The sequence below is a fragment of the Malaclemys terrapin genome, chromosome 15 (assembly GCF_027887155.1).
Source record: "Malaclemys terrapin pileata isolate rMalTer1 chromosome 15, rMalTer1.hap1, whole genome shotgun sequence".
Classification (NCBI taxonomy): Eukaryota; Metazoa; Chordata; order Testudines; family Emydidae; genus Malaclemys; species Malaclemys terrapin.
The window spans coordinates 23483292-23508684 of NC_071519.1; the positions used below are offsets into that span (position 1 = coordinate 23483292).

General features: G+C 46.4%; 1 protein-coding gene and 1 non-coding gene across 3 annotated transcripts in view; one reads left to right on the forward strand and one right to left on the reverse strand.

The window, feature by feature from the left end:
• The window catches only part of NTM (neurotrimin), a 697991-nt gene that overhangs the window by 149070 nt on the left and 523528 nt on the right, over positions 1-25393 (forward strand). The window lies entirely within an intron of this gene.
• TRNAK-UUU (transfer RNA lysine (anticodon UUU)) lies at positions 4798-4870 on the reverse strand. The gene has a single exon. It is a non-coding gene; the product is annotated as a tRNA-Lys (tRNA).

Genomic DNA, 25393 nt, shown 5'->3' on the forward strand with positions numbered 1-25393 from the left:
GTTGTTAGGAGTTCACAGTAGTACGAAGGGAAGGTGGCTAGACGCTACTTTGGATTGTGATGTTTTTGGCTCCACCAGCAGCCCAATAGCAAAAAAAAATGCCCACCCACCTGAGTCCCCAGAGACATTTTTTCGCTATTTTGCCTGGCACTCCTGCTCTGTATCTTCCCAGACGTGGAGCCCTGCCACACACCCTCTGCCTGGAATCAGATCCGTCATATCCTCTGCTTGCTGCTGAAAACCAGCTTTCATGCATCAATTCCCCTCCTGCTTCCAGCGGTTCCCAAGTGTTCACCCCCACTCTGAAAACACCAGTGCAACGGTGGTGGTGGGGAATCACAGCGGCCCACTTAGCATGTTGATGGCAGACTTGGCATTGACTGACAATCACCAGGCCCTCTAGGCAGGGAAAGTAGATGGAAGCAGAAGAATGGAGCAGCGTATGTCCCAGGGAACATCCGTCAGCCAGACCAAAGGGACGTGTCCCAGGTAAGTCTGAGAATTGCTAACAACCCCCTGCTGGTCCAGGGCTATCTGAGACTATCAGCAACCGATTGTCAAACTTCTTATGAATAATTAAGAAAAAGAAGTGACAGAGAGAGAGAATGCTGAAGAAATAATCTTTATTACATTTTAATCTGAGCCATTTTCAAGCAGTTTGATAAGGTGGACTGTAGAAATGTCAGCTTCCCCTTATCTCTAATTGACTTAAAGTAAAGGCAAGCTCTAATCCCCCCACGCATGGGAGCCTAGGATGGGGAGATGAGGGTGATTGATTTCTGGCTTTTTAATTAACAGTCTTCCCGCTTTAAAAACAATGGGGAAATGGAAAGGGGGGGGGAGCTGCGTGTGGAGGGGAAAGGGAACGGGAATGAACATGGTGACATTTAGAGCTCTCAGCATGGGGCATGTGATGGACCACGGTGTGGTGGGCTGTCAGGTAAGCTTAAGGCCTTGTTCTCTTCTTGCTGACGGTGAGGCGAAACCAGTGTGTTTCTACTGGGTTCAGTGGCGTTACCCAGATTTATAGCGGCGCAAGTGTGCGTCTCTCCTGCAGCCAGGGGGGTGAAGGGCAGCTCGGGTGGACGGCCCCATGCTGGCGGCACTCTAGCTAGCTCACTAAGAAGAGCAGTGAGGATGCCCCGGCGCGGACATCAGCAGGAGTTGCTGCACAAGCCCACCCGATCTCCCCCTCTCCCCCCCGGGTACATTGACGTGCGTGCAGCCATTGCTGAAACATCCTGCTGCATCCTCACTGCTATTTGTAGCCAGCTGGCGCAGGGATAGCTACACTAGCTGCCATTTGCAGCCCCCGGTTGCAGTGTAGATGTACCCTAGGTGGAGAATCAGGTCCTTGGTTTCTTCTGAGCAGAGGACATGGTGAGTTAGGACTCACGAGACTCCCTAGTAGCATTAGCAGCTGCACCAAGCAGAGTAAAGTGCCCATGGTGGTCAACCTCCCTGCTTCAGACCGTGGCTGGGAGTGGCACGTCTCCCCCTGTTGGACAGCGTTGCACTACTAGGAGCGTTACTGAGCACTGTGCTTCGCTGTGACATGTCTGGCATTGACCACCGTCAGGGGCTGGATAGGCCAGTATGCTGTCCTGTCTTGGCAGGAAGCAGGAGACCACACCAGGTGGGCCAACGGTCCGTTCCAGGGGCTTGCCAGTGTCCCGCTGCTCCCGTGATGCCAACAGGGTTATTTGCACATGACAAAAGGATGTGCTGCTATGTGGCTGCCTTTGGGGAGAAGTCTAGAGGCCAGTTCCCTCCTTTTCCACCCCTCTTAACCAAATACAGGAGCAGACATTCCCTTTGCTGCCTTCTCCTCTCTGCTTTCCCTGGTTTTCCCAGTGCTTTATGTATCTGTCAATATCCCTCCCTTTGTTTTTGTGGCTGATTTCCATGCCTGGGTATCTAATGGGACAAGCATGCCACTAAGCATGCCCACGGGCAGCTCATGAATATTACTAACGCCGCAGGGTTCGTGTCTTGGCAGAGCTGTCAGTCCTGTCTGGGAAGCCTGTGACAGAATACGTATACACATGCATACATGCATGCTTCCATGCACATACATGTTTGTGAGTCCGTGTGTATAGAATAAAAAACCTCCTCGGTATTTGGAGGGTGACTATTGCAGCGGTAGCAAAGCTTCAATGTTTCTTGGCTCGTGTTTGCACGTATACGTTCCGGGCCCTGTATGTGAGAGCTAACACCCCCACCATTGTAGTGCCAGTGTTGCCAGACACCGCACCTATGGCGATCTCAGCCGCTGGCTGTGGGTGAAGACAGCCCCGTTGTGCAGATTCAGTGCCACATGCTTTAATAGCTCCACTCAGTGCTGGCAGTGATTCTTAAGCAGTGAAGAGAGCAATAAGGAAGGGGGGATTTGATGATGGCTTGGCTCTTCCATGAGCTTTCTGGATGGCTGCAGCTGCACAGATGTGTGTGTGTGTGTGTGTGAGAGAGAGATGATGGGCCTTGGAGCAATGACTAACCTGCTGCTGAGCTTGTTATGCTTGCGTTTGCCGTCCTGCTGCAATGTACTTACACTTGTCCGTTTAAGTGTCAGCCACTCAGCGGAGAGGGTTGTTTATGCAGCACTTAGTAACATCTACAGGGTAATGGGCTGTGCAGAAGACCCTGGGATAATTGGGGAAATGACTGTAAGTGGATTAGCTGTGTGTCCAGATGGAAGGAATTTGAATTTCTTTTTTTAAAAAAAACATATTAGTCCAAACCTTAATATCGCCCTGGGATTCTGGAGGTGGGTTTAATGTTCGGTGAGCAAAGCAGAGTGCGCTCGTTCCTTGCAGCGGCTTGAAGCACACGTCTTCGAACTGTGACCCCGGCCATGCATCCCCAGGGGCCCTCGGAACCCACCCCGGTGGCCTGTGCAAGGACATATGTTGAAAAGCAAATTGTGGCGTTATTGGAAAAGGATTGGTCTGGGAGAAGGGAAAGATTAAAGCCCTGCTGACTTGGAGGGGCACATGGCAGCACGTGTCCTCTGTGATTGCAAGGGGTAAAGGAAATCTGGGCGGCAACTGGGTGATTGTCCTAGAAACAAGGCTAGAGACGTCGGGTATGTTTGCACAGCAGCTGGGAGTTGTAATTCCCAACTGGGGCAAACATACGTGCGCTAATTCGGATCAAGATAGCACCTAAAAATTGCAGTGTCGTGGCGGCTTGGCCTAGCTGCCCACATATATATGCAGGGGGTTGGGCAGCTGAGCTGAGACACTGTGGCCACACTGCTCTGTTTAGCACACAAGTTCAGTCAGAGCTAAATGTGTATAGGCCTCCCTGAGCAGGGAATTACACCTCCCAGCTGCAGTGTGGACCACACTTATTCTGCAGTACCTGCAGCTTTGCTCCGTTTCTTTCTTCTAGAAGTGAGGGCAGATAGTTATCTGTCTCCAGCTTCTCTAACTCTCTTGGGCTTTGCGTTCCACATGCTCGTCTTTCCAAGGAAAACCCCTGACGTTTTGCTCTCTTGCATGTTTTTGCAAATCTGCAGCAAAACACAACAAACCCTCCACTTTTCCAATTCTTTCAAATTTCCCCCTAAATGTTCTGTACAGTGTGTGTTGTATCGATGATTGCTTTGGAATTACAAGCTATCACTTTAAGAGTGTGTGTGTGTGTGTGTGTGTGTGTGGCAGGGGCAGGGAGGTGTTTTTGGTACTATTGTGGGCTAGAGGAGCTCTGTAGTGTGAAATCAGAGTTGGTCAGCAAAGAGCCAGCTTAAAGCAAGGTGGAGTGAGTTGTGCCTTGCTGCCCTAGGGAGCAGCCTGTTTTCTCTCTCTCTGTGTTTTTAGATTCTTGTGTGTTTTTCTGAATTCTAAGAAATAAAATAGTATAACATTGCACCCTTCCAGCAAGACCAGTTATATTTTTTTATCTAACTTCTTTGTGGATATGCTGTGAACATAACACAGCTCCTACAGTACACGTTTCTTTAAGGGCTCTTTGGAGGCTGAATAGATTGGGGCTGCTCAGTTCAAAGAGGAAAGAAATGAATGGGAACACCGCTGTGGTCTGAAGAAGATAATGAAGAGCCTAGAGATGTCTGATTTACCTTCTCTGTTTGCTTTCTGGCAGAATACATGGAGAAGGGGCTATTCAGCGAAATTGTAATGCAACAGGTTTTACGCTGCTAAAAGAAATATTTAAGAAAAAAAAAAAGCCCCGAAGTAACCAGTGGAACCTATTGTCGCTAGATAGGCAGTGCCAGACAAGACTGGAAGGATCCGCAGAGAAATAGATCTGCTCTAGGAATTATCTTTGGGAAGTTCTCTGGCCTGGGCTACACTGAAGGTCAGACTAGATTATCAGAATGGTCCCTTCTGGCCTTGGAATCTGTGAATTGGACATTTATATGGATTTACACGGATAACAAGGCCATCCTTAGCTGCAGGATGTTGTTATAGTATTACGGCAGCACCAGCTGAGATTTGGGGCCCCATTGTGCCAGGCAGTGTATATACACACAGTAAGAGGTAGCCTTCAGAAAGAATAGAAACCCGTTGTACTTCAGGGCGTAAGCCAGCCACTAGATAAATGGAAGTTAAATTAAATTAATGGAGATATCCCATCTCCTAGAACTGGAAGGGACCTTGAAAGGACCTTAAAAGGCCTTCACTAGCAGGACCAAGTACTGATTTTGCCCCAGCTCCCTAAGTGGCCCCCTCAAGGATTGAACTCACAACCCTGGGTTTAGCAGGCTAATGCTCAAACCACTGAGCCATCCCTCCCCCCTAAAACAGATTTTTATGATCTTGATGAGTAGTTTATCACCTGACCAGGGACTTGAACCCTGGACTCTCAGATTAAAAGTCTGGTGCTCTACCAACTGAGCTAGCCAGGCTCACACATAAGTTAGGAAGATACTTCTCCATAAGCAGGTTAGTTTGTACTTTTCCAGGGTGGGGATTTTCTTGCACTTTTTCTCCAGAGCAGCTGGCACTGGCCAATGTCAGAGAGAGGACACTGGACTAGATGGGCTACTAGTCAGATCTAATCTGGCAGTTCCTCTGTGGATGCCCCAGGGGAATAGATCAGCTGAATTTTATCTTGCCATCTGCACAGAGAAAATGACTGAAACAGTAGGCACCAGAGGACAGAAGGGCCGGCCGAACCTGGCTGAAGGGACTTGGGGCTTAATTGGCTCCTGATTGTGAGAGAGACGAAAGGCTCCCCTGTAACAGCTGCTTCGGAGGAAGAAGGGAGCAGACTATGCTCCCTGGGCATAAGTCCTGCCATCCCTGGTGAGTTGGAGCTCCTGAGAAAGGGCCTGGCAGATGCTGTGAAAGTGAAGTGAGAAGCCAAACTGATTTAGCAGCAGCCCAAAGGTGGCAGCAACCCAGAAATGAGCTGGGCTGCGGGGAGGAACCCTGGGAAATGCAAGCACTGGCGAAGGGAAGAGACAAAGCAGTGAGCTGACAAGGAGGCACTGCCCAGGACTGTCAATGAGCTCTGGTTCCACTCCACTGAGCCTCCCACAATCAGCCAGTGAACAGCAAGAAGGAGAAGAGACATCCTTGTTCTTCATCCACTTTTACTGCCTGTTCCTCCCCCTGCGCTGTCATTTCTCTCTGTCATTTGGTTAACCAGGTGTCTCCCCCTCTTTCCTTTCCCGTATATCCCCAGCTCTGCCACTGCTGCTCCTCTCCCTCCCCCCAGCCAATCTCTCCCTCTAGATCTCTTCTTCTGATGCAAGGCGCTACAATCTGAGCAGCGTCCGCTCTTTCAGGGGGTTCTGAAAACTAGTGGTGGGTCTGAACGTAGCCAAAGGGATCCAAAATTTATTGCTCTTGCCCATCACTGCTGCCAACACTTCTGCTGGGGGTTGTCTCATTATCAGCTGCTAGGCTAGGGTGACCAGATGTCCCGGTTTTGGGGTCTTTTTCTTATATAGGCTCCTATTTCCCCCCCACCCCCCCACCCGCTGTCCCGATTTTTCACACTTGCTGTCTGATCACCCTATGCTAGGCATAAAAACACCTAGCTAGCCGGAAGGTTCATAGTAATTCCGGCCCCATGCTTTGTAAAGATCACAGGTGGTCAGGCGTTACATGTGGATAATGTATGCCCTAAGGGGATGTGTTTCCAAATGGCTGTGCAGTTGCGTACTTCAAACGGGGAGCATCACAGGTAGGCCACAGGAAGTGCCGAAGAGCAATGTAAATGAAAGGGCTTGACTTCCAGCAATACTGAACATTTGCCGCTCCCGCTGACTTCAGCTGGAGCTCTGAGCAATCAGCAGCTCCAATGAGAGCGGCTCCAAAGCCCACTGGAGTCAGTGGAAAGGAGGCAAAGTGTAAGCTAGTGGGTAAGGCACTGGACTGGGACTCAGGAGACCTGGGTTCTGCCAGTGGGCGTTTTGGGCAAATCATTTCAACTCCCTGTGCCTCAGTTTCCCCTTCTGTAGAAGGGAGCTAATGATACTTGCTCCTTTTGAAAGTGCCTTGAAATCTATGGATGAAGAGTCCTGGAAAACAGCTAGATGGTGATATGACTCAATGAGGTTTGGTTCCGGCTGCAGTTTTGTATCTAAACTAGAGCATCAAACTAAAGAGATGGGGCTGGGATTTATTAGTAGTAGTATTTTAATTGCAATAGCATCTAGGTGCCACAGTCATGTAGCAAGTCCCCATTATGCTAGGAGCTGTACAAACCGAGCAAAAAGAGCCCCCTGCCCCACAGGGCTTAGAATCCAAGACAAAAGTATATTTTAATGTAGTTTATAGGCACTGGATTTCCACGCTTAAGGAATTATTAAGGAGCACTAATGCTTTGTGGTCTCTCTTCGTTGCTAGAAATCAATTTGCTAAGGGTTAGATCTGCCATTGAACCTCTTTGGAAAGGGGTGGGGGGAAATGTTTTCATTCTGGCTTTTCAAATTCCCTTCCTATCGCAAAGGTTGAAATCAGCCACAACCCACCGTGACGAGTTTCTCTTGTTTTTTTTTTTAAGTAAATCTGTAATAAAACCTGAAAACCAATATAAAACAATGAAGCATGATATAAATCCTGGATCCCGTACACAGTTGTAATAGAAACCCATTATGCTTGTCTGAGCCACTAACGCCTCCTTATTGAGAGAGCCCCAAATTCGATTTATATCTCACAGCGCTGAATAAACATGAAAAGCCCCCGATAAATCCTAACAAAGGAAACGCAGTGGATCTAATTTACCTCAATTTCAGTAAGGCATTTGATAAAGTTCCACATGGGAAATTATTAGCTAAATTGGAAAAGATGGGGATCAATATGAAAATTGAAAGGTGGGTAAGGAACTGGTTAAAGGGGAGACTACAACCGGTCATACTGAAAGGTGAACTGTCAGGCTGGAGGGAGGTTACTAGTGGAGTTCCTCAGGGATCAGTTTTGGGACCAATCTTAATTTAATTTTTTATTACTGACCTTGGCACAAAAAGTGGGAATGTGCTAATAAAGTTTGCAGATGACACGAAGCTGGGAAGTATTGCCAATACCGAGAAGGACCGGGATATCATACAGGAAGATCTGGATGACCTTGTAAACTGCAGTAAAAGTAATAGGATGAAATTTAATAGTGAAAAGTGCAAGGTCATGCATTTAGGGATTAATAAGAATTTTTGTTCTAAACTGGGGATGCATCAGTTGGAAGTGACAGAGGAGGAGAAGGATCTCGGAGTATTGGTTGATCAAAGGATGACTATGAGTCACCAATGTGATCTGGCCATGAAAAAAGCTAATGCGGTCTTGGGATGCATCAGGCAAGGTATTTCCAGTAGAGATGTTAGTATCATTATACAAGGCACTGGTGAGACCTCATATGGAATAGTGTGTGCAGTTCTGGTCTCACATGTTTAAGAAGGATGAATTCAAACTGGAACAGGTACAGAGAAGGGCTACTAGGATGAGCTGAGGAATGAAAAACCTGTCTTATGAAAGGAGACTCAAAGAGCTTGGCTTGTTTAGCCTAACCAAAAGAAGGCTGAGGGGGGATATGATTGCTCTCTATAAATATACCAGAGGGATAAATACCAGGGAGGGAGAGGAATTATTTAAGCTCAGTACCAATGTGGACACAAGAACAAATGGATATAAACTGGCTATCAGGAAGTTTAGACTTGAAATTAGATGAAGGTTTCTAACCATCAGAGGAGTGAAGTTCTGGAACAGCCTTCCAAGGGGAGTAATGGGGGCAAAAGACATATTTGGCTTCAAGACTAAGCTTGATAAGTTTATGGAGGGGGTGGTATGATGGAATTGCCTAATTTTGTCAATTAATTGATCTTTGACTATTAGTGATAAATATGCCCAGTGGCCTGTGATGGGACATTAGATGGGGTGGGATTTTAGTTACTACAGAGAATTCTTTCCTGGGTGTCTGGTCCACATGCTCAGGGTTTAGCTGATCACCATATTTGGGGTCAGGAAGAAATTTCCCTCCAGGACAGATTGGCAGAGGCCCTGGGGGGGGGTTCATCTTCCTCTGCAGTGTGGGGCATGGGTCACTTGCTGGAGGATTCTCTGCACCTTGAGGTCTTTAAACCATGATTTGAGGACTTCAATAGCTCAGACATAGACTAGGGGTTTGTTACAGGAGTAGGTGGGTGAGATTCTGTGGCCTGCGTTGTGCAGGAGCTCGGACCAGGTGACCATAGTGGTCCCTTCTGATCTTAAAGTCTATGATTCTATGATTCTAACTGCCTTGCTTGTTATCATTCCTATGCACTGAAATACAAGGAGAGAATGAGCAGGAGATATGGCCACGCTACCCTGCTCGTAAAGTTTAAAAGCCAAAGGTGAAGGGAGTTAAGCACCTAAGCGTCTGAGGAGCCTAAACCCAATTTTCAAACGGGACTTTGGGCCAGATTTGAAAGGTATTTAATTGGTGTTTAGGCACCTAAATACCTTTAAAAATCTGACCTGTAGGCGCTTAGGAGACTAAGTGTCATTGAAAGGCAATAGGACTTCTGCTCTGAAGTGCCTAAATCCCTTCTGAAAATGAGACTTAGGCCAGGCCTACACTTAAAATTTAGGTCAACCCACCTATTTCACTCCGGGATGAAATTCACCCACCTGATCAATGTAAATAAGCCAACCTAACTCCCAGTGTAGTTGCCTCTGGGTTGATGGAAGAATTCTTCCATGGACCTAGGTACTGGCTCTCAAAGAGGTGGACTAACTACATCGATGGACAAACCCTTCTGTCTCTGTAGGAAACTGTGCCACTGTAGCGCCTGTAGACACAGCCTTAGGCTCCTAAATCACTTGTGCTTTTGGGAAATGTTATCCCTAAATCCGATGGGCATGCAACTTCCATAGGCATTTGTGAAAATCTCAGCTGTGAAATCCAGAGGACCAGGTCCTCGCCAGGTGTAAATTGGTGTAGCTTCACAACCTTTAATGGAGCTACATCGTTTTCTACACGAGCTGAGGATTTGGCCGAAGGCAATTTCCAAAAGGCAGATTGAGATGTCGGAGCTATAGGTAGAGCGAGCCACAGTATAATTAATATCTGCGAGGAATTAGAGGAGATTTGGGGAGAGAAAGGCAAGATCTCCAGTGTAAATAACAATTTGGTCTCCGTGTGATTAAAAGTAAGCTGCTTCGTGATTACAAAGGCTGTTGTTTAAATGAAGAGGATGTTTTAGAGTCTGTCTACACAGGGAAAATGATAATGCTGATAAGGGAGGGGCACCTACGGTAATGAGGAAGGGGGTGAAGATGGTTGGGCAATTTCAAAGGCCTCATCTCCTCCCTGATCTTAGGCTTGGTCTATGCTTAAAAGTTATATCGGCATAGCTACATAGGTCAGGAGTGTGCAAAGACCACGCCCCTGACCGACATTGCTTTGCCGACAAAACCCCCAGTTTAGACGCAGCGATGTCAGCAGAGGAGTGGTTCTGGGGGGCATAAGCTGATGATGTTTGGGGAGGTGGGGGTCCTACACTGAGGGCTGGTCTCTACTACAAAGCTAGATTGGCTTAACTGCATTGCTCAGGGCTGCGAAAACATTCACACCCTGTGCGACATAATTAAGCCGACCTTAGCCCTGGTGTAGACACAGCTAAGTTGACAGGAGAATTCCTCCATTGACCTAGCTGCCGCCCCTTGGAGAAGTGGTTCGCTAAGCTTCAGAAGAACTCCTTCCATTGCTGCAGTAAATGTCTACACTACAGTGTTACAGTGGCATAGGGCAGCGTTCCTAGTGGAGATACATCCCCAACAGAAACAGTCCTGCTGGTGTAGTGTGTGTCTACACTAGAAGGCTACACCAGTGTAGCTACAGGCTAGGGCGGTCCCTGTAATGACCTTAGTGAATGTTTGTTAGGTTGAATGAGTAACAGAGGAGTCTCAGAGTTATGCACACAGCTTGGCAGTGCAGAGCTCTTGGAGGGTCTGGTGCACTTCTGGAACTAATTATGTTCCTTTGCATGAGAAATGGTGTGCACCACTGCTCCGTGCTCTGTTCAGAAAGCACCCTGGAAATCTAGCCCTGTACAGAGAGAGGAAGGCAGATCCAGTGATTAGGATGCTAGACTTCGACTCAGGTTCATTTCCCTGCTCTGCAAGACTTCTAAGTTACCTTGGGCAAGTCACTTCGGGTCTGTCTACACAGCAACCAGAGGTGTGACTTCAGCATGGGTACCTGAGCCGGCTGTGATCTAGCTAGCTCCAATAACAATAGCTGCGAAGCCACAGCAGCATGGGCTAGCCTCTCCAGTACATACCCAGTGTCACAGATGGGCTGCAGCCACTTCACTGCTATCGTTATTCGAGCTGACCAGATCTAAGCTAGCTCTACACGTGCAGCAGTCACACCTCTGACTGGAGTGTAGACATAACCTCCGTTTCTCTGGGCCAAATTTTCAAAGGTATATAAACGAGAAAACCTAATCTCAACGATACGTACAAAATGACAGGGTCTAAATTAGCTGTTACCGCTCAAGAAAGAGATCTTGGAGTCGACATGGACAGTTCTCTGAAAACACCTGCTCAGTGTGCAGCTGCCTTCCAAAAGCGAACAGAATGTTAGGAACTATTAGGAAAGGGATAGATAATAAGCCAGAAAAATAGCATATTGCCTCTATGTAAATTCATGGGACGCCCACACCTTGAAAGCTGTGTGCAGTTCTGGTCACCCCATCTCTGAAAAGATTTATTAAAATGGGAAAAAGTATAGAGAAGGGCAACAATAATGATTAGTAGTATGGAACAGCGTCCATATGAGGAGAAATTAAAAAGACTGGGACTGTTCATCTTAGAAAAGATACAGCTAAAGGGGGATATGATAGAGGTCTATGAAATCATGAATGGTGCAGAGAAAGTGAATAGGGAAGTGTTACTTACCTCTTCACATAACACAAGAACCAACGGTCACCCAGTTAAATTAACTGGCAACAGGTTTAATACAAACAAAAGGAAGTACTTCTTCACGTGATGCGCAATCAACCTGTGGAACTTATTGCCTCAGGATGTTGTGAAGGGCAAAACTATAAGTGGGTTCAAAAAATAATTAGATAAGTTCATGGAGGAAAGGTCCATCAATGGCTATTAGAGTGCTGGTCAGGGATGCAGCCCATGCTCTGGGTGTCCCTAAACCTCCACCTGCCAGAAGCTGGGACTGGACGACAGGGGGTGGATCACTCAGTGAATTACCCTGTTCTGTTCATTCCCTGTGGGGCACCTGACATTGGCTTCTGTCAGCAGATAGGATAGTGGGGTAGATGGACCAATGGTCTGACCCATCATGGCCATTCTTATGTTTTTAAGTGCCTAAAGATGCAGATAGTGCCTAGTGTGATATTCAAAAACATCTAAGATAGTTAGGTGCCTAAGACCTGGTCTGCACTACAAAGTTAGGTCAACGTAAGCTGCCTTGCATTGACCTAGTTGTGCATGTGTCTACACTTAAACTGGTCTCTCACCAGGACTTAATGGGGCTTCTGTGGTGGCAAACACAGATTTTGCAGACTCTTGTGGATCTAGAGGTTTATCAGTCTCCCTTTGCAGTCCCTGGAGAACTCCAGTATAGCAACTTCCTGCATCTCTCATCAACATTGGGGCATCAGGGTCATTATCCCTATCCCTACCACTCCACACAGGGGGACATTATGGACCACCACACCTTCACATGGATTAATGTGTGAAAGCCATGGCTGATGTATGTGTAGCTAAAATGGACATGAATGTTCTTTCTTTTTCTTTAAGCTCTGGTTCATACATTTATTAAGATTTTAATGTATTTGCTTTTAACTTGCACAGATATTTTAAAGTGTTTTTGTCGTTCAATAAAACTCTATTGTTTGGGAAAGAATTCATCTTTATTAGCTCCCAACATATGCTGCCGAATGGCTGGCGGTACCAGAAGCACCTACTTACTTGTGATTGCACAATTTGCCAAGCATGGCAAAATTCATAATAGCCCCCAAACTGCAGGGTTGGGTAGACTATAGTGCATTAGTGTGGCTTGCTGTTAAAGTGCTCTTTCAAAGCCTTCCTGAGCCGCACAGCTCCACACTGAGCTCTTCTAATAGCCCTTGTGTGTCGCTGTTCAAACTCAGCAGACAGCTGCTCCATCTCAGCCTTCCACCCCGACGGCAACTTTTCCCCCTTTGCTCCACAGATATTATGTGGGACACAGCAGGCAGCTATTACCATTGGGATATTTTTCTCACTGAGGTTCAGTCTGGTGAGTAAACACCGCCTTGTCCCTTCAGTCGACCGGAAGCACATTCAGCTGTCCTTCTACATGTGCTAAGCTGGTAGTTGAATCTCTCCTTGGTGCTGTCAAGGTGGCCGGCGTACGGCTCCGTGAGCCAGGGGAATAAGCTGTAGGCTGGTAATCTGCCAGTCAGGAAAGGAAGTCCCTGCTTATAGCTTTCTGAACAAATGCGAGCGTCATGCACCTTCCCGGACCAGCCAACACTGATGTCGGTGAGGCATCCCCGATTGACCAATGCTTGCATAACCATGAAAAAGTAGCCCTATTGGTTGATGTACTCTGTGGCGAGGTGGTCTGGTGCCAAAATAGGGATATGCCTGCCATCTATTGCTCCACCGCAGTTTGGGAATCCCATTGCTGAAAATCCATCTATTTTGTCCTGTACATTACTGAGTCACATTGTTGTATAATGGGGCAGTGACAGGTCCTGAGCAGGTTTGTGTGATTTTTAAAACATGTGTGAAAAATTATGGGATAGAGAATGCATTATGGCCTGGAGAAAGTTGTATGATGGGAACTTGACCCTGCAGTCCCAGTTACCCCTGCACAACTCATTTCTTCCCCATCATGCATTGGCAAAACTTCCCAAAAGAAAGTGTGCTAGACGGTGGCAAGGTGGACTCTGGAACTCCTATCCAGGGGTACTGCACTGTGCATGGAAACAAGCACTCCGGGTGCATGTACACCCACAAGCGATATACTAACTGCGGCAGCTTTACACCAGTGTAATTTGCGCTGGCTAGTGGATAGACATGCCATACGTCCTGTTGATTTCAGTGGGATGTAGGCATCTACCTTGCTTTTGAGAATCCTACTAGGTGCCTATCTGCAGTTTTAGGTGTCTAAATACCTTTAAAAATCTGGCCCTTTGGGCCTGGGTTCTACATTTTACAGATGGGGATAACAGCATGTCTCTAGTTCATAGGGGTGATGTGAGGGTGAATACATTAAAGATTTTGAGGGGGTCAGATCCCACAATGATGGGGGCCAGATCACTATCTTGGTGCATCATAGTTCTACCAAAGGGAACTATCCTGTAGCTTATAGTCATTCTAGTAGTCCCTACTCACATGCATAGTCCATTGACATTGCTGGGGCTAATGTGCATAAAAAAGAATCACTAATGTAAGGAGATCAGGCCCCAGGGTCTTTCCCAGCTCATGAACATCAGCTTTCCAAAGACAGGACTAAGATCCAGGAAGGAGAAAGAAAAACAACAGAAGAGAATAAACTTAAAAAAAAAAAAAAAAAAGGCATTTTTACAAGGTGATGGCTGAGCTTTCGGACCCAGGAGATGAAGGGCTGAAAGGAAGGGCAGAAATACATTGTGTGGTCTAGGTAGAGGTCTCTTTGGAGGACTCTGGAGATTGAGTAGAGTTGGTTGGATATTTTTTTCCCCCCCTTGTGGAAATTTTGTGAGTTTTTGGCAAAAAATCAAAAACTGAAATATTTTGATTCTGAAATGTTGCGGTAGTATCTCCTGGGCGTTGTACTTCGGGCGCATCATGCTGCCAGTCTCCTCTATATGTGAGGCTCCCTGGTTGGACTACGTCACCCATGATGCTCCATGGTTTCCCCTTTTGGTGAAAGGTGTGGTCAGATGTTCGGCCCCGTGTGTGTGTTCTTTCTCTGTGCTGTACTGACTCTGACCAGATAGCCTGTACAACAGGTTCAATTGAATGGCCCAATAAATCCACAGACTCGGTTCGTAGTGAAGGAACTTTGTCAGGTTTATTGTCAACGAAGCACAGTCCTAATGTTCTGGCTCAATGGTTACAGGTACACTAACACACGTATGCTGTTGCAATGGACTAGCTTAGTTAATGGCGGGAGTTCCCATTATCCCCTAGACCAGCCAAAGACACTCCCTCTGAGATACATCTTTATAGACTGATACAAACAAGTTACGTATTGCCCCTCTGACATATCAAGGTGCCACCCTCTGATGTATTTGGGTGCCACCTATTGCCTTGAACATGTTGGTTCAATCAAAAGGTCTCTATCCATCATGCTGTCATCCTGACCTTATTTTCAGCATGGGCCAGTGTGTTCCTGTGATCTTTGAGGAATGTGTTTGGTATTGAGGTGTTCTGGTATCACCTTTCTGGAATGTGTTTACGTGTATATTCTTATGCCTAGCACTACTTAGGAATGTGTTTCAGCCCTGTTCTTGCCTGATTCTGTGTGCAGGGCCTGACTTTGCTTCATATCGGCAAAGTTTTGACCACTACTTTAGTTCAGGCCTCAGGCCTCTGATACAAAGGCTTATGTTTCAGGCTCTCTTCCTACTACAAATGGAGGAGGTGCATTATGGAAGTCATGCAAGACAAAATCTGGCTTGGGAGGAGCCCGGCCGAAACCGGGGCAGGAGACACTGCCACTGCTTTTGAGAGCTGAAATGTTTTGCTTTTCATGTGCTTTGTTTGTTCAACAACAAGAAATAAAAAACAACATTTTTTTGCATAAAAAAATTCATTTAGTCAAAAAAAAAACCCCACACAAACCTTTTCCATTAAAAAAAAACTTTTGCTGGAAAATTTTCAACCAGCCCTAGTGATGATGAACGTCATGGAGGCCTTAGGGAAAGCATCTAGCCCAATGGGACATGTAGGTGCTAATAGAGTACAAATAAACAACAATGGATAGGGGCTAGCCGAGGTCAGGTTATCCCCTATGGACAGGTTCTCCTGTAATTGTTCACTAAGGGGATTCATCGGAAACAACCAGTGCTGTTGGAGACAAAGTTCTGAACTAGATGAATGGCTGGTCTGATTTGTAATGGCAATACCATAGATACCCCTCAACCAGCATCATGCAGAGATCCTATTTACACTAATCCTTCCTGGGACACGTACAGCACAAGTGAGAGCTTAAAAACCCAACCCCTGGCCACTTCCTGAAAGACAGAGGATTGAAATGAGCCTGGAAACCACAGGCTAATTATAGGATGCGCTTGTACAAAATTGAAAACTATTTGCCTCTTTCCTTTAATAGAGGATTCTGGTACATCCAACTGCAATATCATTCCCCCCTCCCAGCCCCCCTCTCCCTGTTGTATCTATTTTCCATGTAGATTTAACTTGAGATGAATATAAGTAGGTTTTTAGCAGCTTTGGTAAAGAGAACTGTAGCTCTTCAATTGGGTTGCTGGCAGGGGAGCAGTCACTGGGAGACTGGCTGCCTGATGGCCTGTAAACAGCGGGCTATGCTGTCAGTGGAAGAAAGACACCTGTCACTTTGATGGGCCAGCAATAACATGAAACCGTGAGGAATTCATGCAAGTGCAGTGAAGGGACAAACTCGCTCATTTCCTTTCGAAGCTGCTGTGTACTTCGTTGGCGAGAGATCGAGGAGTCACTATTTTCTCTGGATTTTCAGATTTCCATATTTATTGCTCGTTTTGTGCCAGGGTGGAAGGGAGGAGAGAATGGGGTTGAGGATGTTTTGCCGTTGGAAATATTAAAGCTGGGGATATGAGGTTTTATCCCTACGCATGTGCATGTATTATTTACGTAGCTTTAGGACACTGGCATCATTTGTTGCTGGGTAATTAAGAAGAATCTTAATTTTTTTGCAGACGTATGTTCTCCATAGTTTTCTGATGAATCTTTAAATCCTTACCCGAGTGTAAAAAAAAAAAAAGCGGAATCCCAAAGCACAAGAAGTGTGTGAAGGGGGAGTGTGGCAATTTGATCTCCTTTAGACCTACAGAGGATCTAGGCATTTGGAGGATGAAGGCCAAAGGCCAATGAGAGAGGCATTTTGAGTTGAATCGTCAGAAAGAGGAGGCTAGGTCTTTATAATTAGAACTTTCAGGTGAATTTCATGAATGCTGGAAAATCTTTCAGGTTCTGTGTTCCAGTGTGCAATGAACACAGGTTTGCTGCTGCTGTTGCTTTCAGAACTGTTTAGGGCCCCTCCCAACTGAGATCGGGGTCCCACTGTGCTAGACACAGCACAGTCACACAGAGGAAGTACCTATGCTGAAAATCTTATAGTCGAAGTAGACATGACGGACAAAGGGTGGGAAGGGAAACCGAGGCAGGACGCAGTGAAGTGACTTGCCCAATGTCCCAAAGGAGGTCAGGGGAAGCACTGGGAATAGAAGCCTGAGGCTCGGTCTAGTCCCCTCTCCATTGCCCCATGCTGGTTTGAGTCAGAAGCATGTTGTAATCCCAGCGATGCTACTGACTTGCTGTTGGCCCTTGAGCGAGTTGTGTAACTTTTCCCTGTCTCCTAATCTGCAAAATGGAGATAACGATATGGATCTACCTCCCATGGGAATGGAGGAGGTGAGGTTGTAAAGGTAAATTAATGTCTGGGCAGCAATTTGAATAAGTAAGGATTCACCTGAGTGCTTAGTAGTCACTGGCCTAATTCCAGACGAAGGCTGTCATTAGCTGATCGTCTCTTGACCGCAAGAGGCTGTTTATAGCAGTGTCTCAGCCCTGCCCTTTTCCAACTCACCCTGTCACCAGAGGCACCACACACTTTTGTCTAGTGAATTTCAAATCCATATAATCACCAGCGTGACAAGGTTTACCCAGTGCTCAGCCGCCATTGCTGCTGCTGGCTCTTCCCTGGTGTGGATTTAGCTTTGGTGAAAGGAGTTGATTGACAGCTTTGGAGACCAATGTTGAATGTTAATTCCCACAACACTACAGTACCGCACAGATAACGGTACAGGTGTCCCTATGCCAGCTACTGCCTGGGGTCTCCACCCTGACTTGGAAGCTCCTTTAGGGGTCTCTCATGGATCATAGTGAGCGCCCCTTCGCGGCCACTTACTAGGACTACTGTGAGGGGAATCCAAACCACTGTGCTCTGGATCTCCTGAATTTATTTAGGCTTTTATTGCCTCACCAAGCTGCAGCATTGGTTCCTTCTGTAGCCCTCAGCCCACCTGCCATAGCCCCCTGATCAGCGCTGACCCCTGAAATTCCCCCCAGGTCCTTAAATGCACCCCTTTCCCAGACCGCCACCCCAAAGGTGTGAATCTTCTGGTTTACCGTTTAATTCTCTCAGGGAATGCAGCAATTGTAAAGCAGACAACACATATATGCTTTGCACAGTCTAACACCTTTATGCTCTTTTATACTTAATCATGTAAAGCACAGGAGAGGAGAGCGCGTACAGCACAATAAATATTACAGGTATGTCCCTTTCTAGCTGATCCTTCCCTTGGGAGTCTTTAGGGATCATCCACGGCTGGGAAGGCAGGCAGACAGGGTGTGCCCTCCTCTGCAGGTATTGCATGCTAGCTGGTCTCTTTCCCAAATGGAGCCCCTTATCCAGTTTCTGTGACCTGCTCTCTCCTGAGCCACCTTCCTTTTCCTGTCTGACCCCTTTTGTGTGTGTGTGCATGTCTGTGTACACACACCGTCTGGTCGCTTGGCCTCTTTTGTTGTTCTCCTGGTAAATTTCCACCTCTCCTACCTTTCCCCCTCCCTTCAGAGGAGTCAACTAAAATGGTTTGTCTAAGGATGCAGCTGCTTTTTAAGCATAAACATTTGTGAGACTTAAGTACCGTCGTTAATCTTAAATATTTCCCATTGTCCCTGTCTGATTCATATCTGCTACAGGGCCTGTCAGCAATGGTGGATCCACATACATATATGTTTGCCGTGTTGTTGTAGACGTAATATTAGAGAGACAAGGAGGTGGGCGAGACAAGATTTCGAGCGTACACAGAAATCTTAAGAAGCTTGAAAGCTTGTCTCTGTCACCAATAGAAGTTGATCCAATAAAAGATATTACCTCACCCACCTTGTCTCCCACATACATTTAGGCACACAGCAGTTTTTCATAATACACCTTCACAATAGCAATCAGAATTCATGAGATGTAGCTCATCACAATTCATCACAGGGCCAGAAGGCAGTTTAGACTCCCAGGGGCTGTCTGTTGAGGTGGTCAATATGGAGCAGAGCTGGTCAAAAAAGGCCAATTAAATTTTCTGTGGATTGGGGATGGGGGTGGGGGGGGAGTTAATTTCCCCTGAATATTTTTTTCATGTATTTATTTATTTGACAAAAAGACAAAACTGGATTTTTTAATTTGCAGGACAGACACAAAGGCACAAGCTCATATTTTGTGAAGTGGCCACTCATTTGGCTGAGGTCCCTAGAGAATGATTTGTCAGAGGTTCTGAGAACTGACTTAGAATGGAGTTATGGGTGGTCATTTGAGCTACTCAGGAATTTTCTGAGTAATTTTTTTCCCCATTGGAACATGTCCAGTCAGTAAAACTGAAACTATTCACAGGAAAGGGTTGGTTTAGACAAATTTCCTAACTTGAAGAAAATTTGAAAAATTAAGTGTTCTAGTTCAAAATGACTTTCCATTGAGAAATTTAAGCTAATTATAGTTAAGTGATCGAAATAGAAACAAAACATTTTGAGTGACCCAAACCAACTGGATTTTCAGTTGTGAAAAAATTTAAGATCTCAATGCTTTCTCTTCATTAGGGATGAGAAATATTTTAGAAGTCTCAAAAATTTTCAGCGGGACAGAAACAGTTTCCTGCCCCACATCACCTCTGAAAAATCAGGCTCATAGTGTCTCAAATTGGGTACCCAAAGTTAGTGGACACTTTAAAAATAAATAAATTGGGCCATAACCACACAAAGGAGATGCGATTAGAACTCTGTTTCTTCCACCCCTCTGCCACTACATCCCCAAAATAATAATTCCTATCGCATATCTTTCAGAAAGACATCGAATCTTGATTTAAAAATCGTTAGTGATGGATAATCTACCATGACCCTTGTTAAATTGTTCCAGTGGTTAATTACCTCTCTGTGAAAAATCCTTATCTCCAGTCTGAAGATGTCTAACTCCAACTTCTAGCCACTGGCTTGTGGTATATCTTTCTCTGCTAGACTGAAGAGCCCTTTATTAAATATTTGTTGCCCAGCTACATACTTATAGACTGTAATCAAGTCATCCCTAATCTTCTCTGTTTGTTAAGCTAAATAGATTGAGCTCCTTGAGTTTATCACTATAAGGCATGTTTTCTAATTCTTTAATCATTCTAGTGGCTCTTCTGTGAACCCTTTCCAATTTATCAGCATCCTTCTTGAATTGTAGACACCAGAACTGGACACAGAATGGTCCCACCAGTGCCAAATGCAGAGATTAAATAACCTCTCTACCCCTTCTCCAGATTCCCCTGTTTATGCATCCCAGGATGTCTTTAATGCTTTTGGACAGAGTGTTGCACTGGGAGCTAATGTTCAGCTGATTATCCACCATGACCCCCAAATCTTTTCCAATCACTGCTCCCCAGCATAGACTCCCCGATCCTGTGAGCATGGCCTACCTTCTTTGTACCTAGATTTATACATTTCCTTTTAGCCATATATATAAAAACACACACTGCTTGTTTGTGACCAGTTTACCAAGCAATCCAGATCACTCTGAATCAGTGACCTTTCCTCGTCATTATTCACCACTTTCCCAAATTTTGTCATCTGCCAGCTTTATCAGGGATGATTTCAAGTTTTCTTCCAGGTCACTGATAAAAATGTTTAATGGCACAGGGCCAAGAATCACTAGTACTTTTATCAACCAAACTGGTAATCTCATCCAAAAAAGTATCAAGTTAGTTTGACTGATCTGTTTTTCCATAAACCCTTGTTGATTTACATTAATTACATTACCCTCCTTTATTAATTGAATCCCGAATCAGCCACTCCATTATCTTGCCCAAGAGTGATGTCAGGCTGACAGGCCTATAATTACCCAAGTCATCCTGTTTTCGCCTTTTAATTAGCTTTTCTTCCAGTCTTCTGGAACTTCCCCGGCACTCCAAAACTTATTGAAAATCAACGATTAAAAGTCCAGCGAGCTCCTCAGCCATCCCTTTTAAAGCTCTTTGATGCAAGCTATCTGGACCTAGCTGGTTTAAAAATGTCTAATTGAGCAATAGAACTACACCTCTATCCCGATATAACGCAACCCGATATAACACGAATTCGGATAGAACGCGGTAAAGCAGCGCTCCGGAGGGGGGCGGGGCTGCATACTCCGGCGGATCAAAGCAAGTTTGATATAACGTGGCAAGATTTTTTGGCTCCTGAAGACAGCGTTATATCGGGGTAGAGGTGTATAGCTGCAGATGGTATAAGTGTTGTGTTGGGTCAGCCAATAGATGGCAGCATGTCAGTCATCATGTCTGCACATGCACCTACACCAGGGTTGGCTCCAGCATTTCTGCCGCCCCAAGCAAAAAAAGAAAAAAAAAAAAGGCCGCGATCATTGGCGGTAGTTCGGCGGCAGATCCTTCGCTCCCAGAGGGAGTGAGGGACCTGCCGCCCCCGAATTGCCGCAGGTGCCGCCCCTCTCCCTTGGCTGCCCCAAGCACCTGCTTGTTAAGCTGGTGCCTGGAGCCGGCCCTGACCTACACAGAGCCAGTGCATCACACTAGGCACCCACAACCTCTTTGAGCACGAATAATCTCTTGCTTCCCAGATGTTGTGTCATGGAAATCGGAACTGAATGGGGAGTTGCATTTACACTTGTGCGCAAGTTGTGATGGGGGGAGGTGCGTCTCACACCGAATGAGACGTTGCTTCTAGGATTGCAGAATTCTGCATATGTAGCTTTGCTGCCCCTGTTGGGATCAGGAGGACAGGGGAGGAGAAGAGCCCTGCTGAGGGAGGGAACACACCAAAGTCACTGTCCCTTTAAGAGCCTTTGCCAGGATAATGGCGTCCTTGATCTTGCAACCGTATAAATCACAGGCAGACAGTTCAAGTCAATTCATATTTCTGCAGTTCGTTAGCAGCTCGGGAGGAAATTGCATTTATTATAATTGCCCATAATTGCACCAGATTAGTGATTACAATTATTGATGGTGGCTGATTATTCATTAGGCTTCAAATCAATTCCCCTGCTTCTTCGTTACCTGAAACAGTAACTCTGATGAGGAGATAGGTCTGGAGGAGCCAGGTCCGTGCTCCTTCCAGGAAGCCAGACAGACTCCAGAAGCCATGAGCAATCAGCACTTGAAGATGATTGGTGCCTTGAGCAGCTACTTGCTTGGACTTTAGATTCCTCTGATGCATAAGCTTTGAATTCTAGTCAGATCCCTCTCTGTGGGGCTGGTGCTTGTGTCCGTCCCATTGATGACGCTCCGGTGAGGCCAGTTTGTTGTGATTTTCTCAACTGGATTGGCTCTCTTTTATGCAGAGAGCCCAGTTCTTGGAGAATATTGATAATAAATAATGCCACTTGCCTAGGACTTTATACTGGCTCTTGTTCTCATGACCCCCAGGGGAGGTAGCAATCACGCCCATTGTACAGATGGGGCAGCCGAGGCACAAAGAGGTTGTGTGTCTCCCCCAAAGTTGCCCCACAAGTCACCGTCCGATCCAGAACTGGATCCCAACAGCACTGACTTCCCAGTCCCATGCTCTAACCACCAGATCATGATGCCTTGAGAATGACTCTGCCTGTAGCTCCAGCTGCATCCGCACAGCCACCTGCAATTCAGTGCATCATGAGAGATGCCTAATTGTCTTGAAAACTGCCTGACTTGCATAATAACAGCAGCTTCAGGTAAACTCATCCTCAACCAATTGAGTGCCAGGCTGCTTACCGTTCAGCCAGAGAGCTGCTGCTGAAGCAGCCGTTCGGTTTAGTCACCTAGGTTTGTAGATGCACGGCAAGCCAACCCGCTTTCCTTGCTGATCTCTTCGACTGGATAGGCGATGGCTGCTAGCTTCACAGCATCCAAACAGGTTCTGTCTCATCCCAGGCAAACTTTGCTCCACCGCGGAAAACAAAGCTGCTAGGGATGAGGATGGGTTCTTCATGGGGGGCAGTTTTCCCCCACATCTTTCTATTGTGGGGGGTTCTTGCAACTTCCTCTGAAGTATCAGGTGCAGCTGGCTACTATTGGAGAGAGGATGCTGGATGAAATGGGCCATGGGCCTGATCCTCTGTGGCAATGCCTATAGTCCTATGTAAAATTATTCCCCAACCCCTTCACCTTTATTTTTAAACCCCCATACTCATGTCCTGAGGTTGTTTTCTGTGCAGTGGCAGAAAATGGGGCTCAGAGGCAGGAGTGGCGGAAGCGCCCTATAGGTGGGGGGAGGGCGCACAGGTCCTCGAACTGTGGCCCCACCCCACACACCGCATCGCCCCCGAAGCCCCACCCTCACGCCACCCCTTCCCCCAAGATCCCATCCCCTGCTCCCTCCCCCCGTCGCTCGCCTTTACGGCCGGTAAAAATTGGGGGGGCCCATAACCCCCTCTGTTCCGTTACCCTTCCTGAGAGGGGACAGTTTGATTTTCGCAGGGATCCTATTACCATTTTTATTCAAACTCCCCTCTGGTGCTGAGCGATGGTTACCGGGGCTGAAAATTGGATTCAGATATTTCAGGGCTAAGCTGTGTACCTGAAAGGGGACAGACCGTGAGCTCTGGAAACTGAAGTCTTCTGTGTGCGGCATGGATAGTGGCCACACACACCTCTCCCATGCAGCCCTATAATCCTATGTTGGACCTTCTCCTAGTGGGGACCCCTTCGAGGGTGGGGAGAGGGATTCAGCCTTCAGAACCCTGTCGGCTCTTGGCATCTCTCCAGCAAAGGAGCCAACTGGTGCCAATAGTGGTGTGTGGGTGTTACTGTAAATTCTAGTCCACTAAGGACAGGATGGAGGCCACTGCCCACCTGAGTTGGAGTTACAGGTCCCAGCTGCCTTATTAAAGGGCCATTACTACTTATCTTTCCCCACGTTGATCTAATTCTGCTGCTCAGCTCAGGCATTGCTGTTGGGGGGGAAATCATCGGTTCTGTTCTTTAATCTCACCCAGGTTCCTTTGTCTGGAAGGATCGTGGGGGCCTGAAGACTCAATTAGCCCTGGTGACTGTAGCTCAGTGGCACATGACAGTTTCTCTCACTTTCCTCCCAGGGACTTTCCCTCGCTCTCTGAGTCCATCTCCAGCTGTTTATCACCCCGCTAGCTGGCCCCTGCCATCTCTCCATCATGGGCTTGTGGGCGGGGCAAATCACATAATCAATGACAGCAGTCTGCAGAGGAGGTGAAGGCCGAGTGGCTAATTGTTAGGGAGGCATCCTATATCCAGATGGGTGAGATGAAGGCAGTTGATGGCCCCAGCCGAAGGAAAAGGGAAAACAAAGGGGGCTGCTCTCTTAAAGAACTAGCTCTTTGTAAACAGGCAACCGAATGGTAGCACTTATCAGTCACTGGGCTGGGTTGCAATTCCAGGAAATAACGCGCTAGATCCTCGACTGGTATAAATGGGCATAGTTCCATTAACTTCAGTGGAACTGCATGGCTTTACAATGGTGGTTGATGTCTCTCTTGAGGCTTACGAGTGCAATCTTCCAAAGGATGGAATATCGGGTGGAACAGAGCGACCTGGAGAGGAAATTAGCTAAGAGCCCTAAATTGCCGCAAAACACATCTTGAACATTTGTAGGACCATGGCACCTCCCAATGACAGGTGGATTAGGAGCGAGCGAAGCCCATGGGAGACCAGGGTTTTCTTTTGTCCTGTTGTTTCTCCTCTCTTGTTTGATCCCAACTTAATTCTCGGCATTAGCTCTTACCTTGGAAAATTTGGGGAAATGTTTGCCGATCTCAGCCAAGCTGGCAAGTGGGTTTGCTATCTCCCTGCTGATTCTGATGAGGGGGCCATAATGACTGGAGCTAAGCGAATAATTCACAGAATATCGTTTATCCAATGAATTCCACCTCCTTTTCTGTGTGCAGAATGCCCATTGCAATTTCCTCCAATTCCCACCCACCACTGTAGTCCCACGCCATACCTCATGCACCTGGACTTAAGGAGTGTCTAAGCTATGTGCTGGACTCTTCTCAGGGGATCAATTTCACCCTGTTTGATTTCATTCAATGCATTTTTTCCACTGCAGGTTGATCAGTGGCAATCTGATATTCAGAAGTTGAGTGATGCTTGGTCTATTCTGACGGGTCACATTACTTTTTTTTCTGTTCCCCCTAATTGGATGCATATGTGTGTACCTCTGACAGCCATAAATACTTCCAAGTGGGAATTTAAAACTTTGCCTACAACTTTGAAATCCACTTTCCATGCAAGTGAACTTAACTGATGAGATATCTGTGGAAAACAAGCAAGGGCTGTGAGGGTGGTTTATTTGTCACCCACTGCAGTCACAGTGTTGCCATCTCATGATTTTATTGCAAGTCTCGTGATATTATGTTTTTTTCTTAAAGCCCGAGCTTCTGCAGTCAGAAAATTGCATGAGAAGAGCTTTCATTAAAAAAGTTAAATTCCTAGCCCTCTTGGCTGTAGAAAAAAGCTTGAAAACATGAGGCATTTTACACTCAGAAACAAAAAGAACGGAAAAGCCCACATTTTTTAATTTTTATTTTAAATCTCATGATTTTTTAATGTAATATCTTTTTTTTTTTTTGTGGGTCCTGATGCCCAGTTTTTGAACTTTTGGGGTTCGCAAACTTCCACGACCTGCTTTTACTAGCACAGGAAGCAAATTTTGAGCTCATGTGTTTGAACACTCATGGGGGGGTGAGGGAATCATTTTTTATCGAATTTAACACGGTAAGTTGTGTTCACCCAATCAGGGAACAGAAACACATGACTCATCTGACCAATTATAACTGAGCAACACAGCTCAAACTTTGACTAGCATTC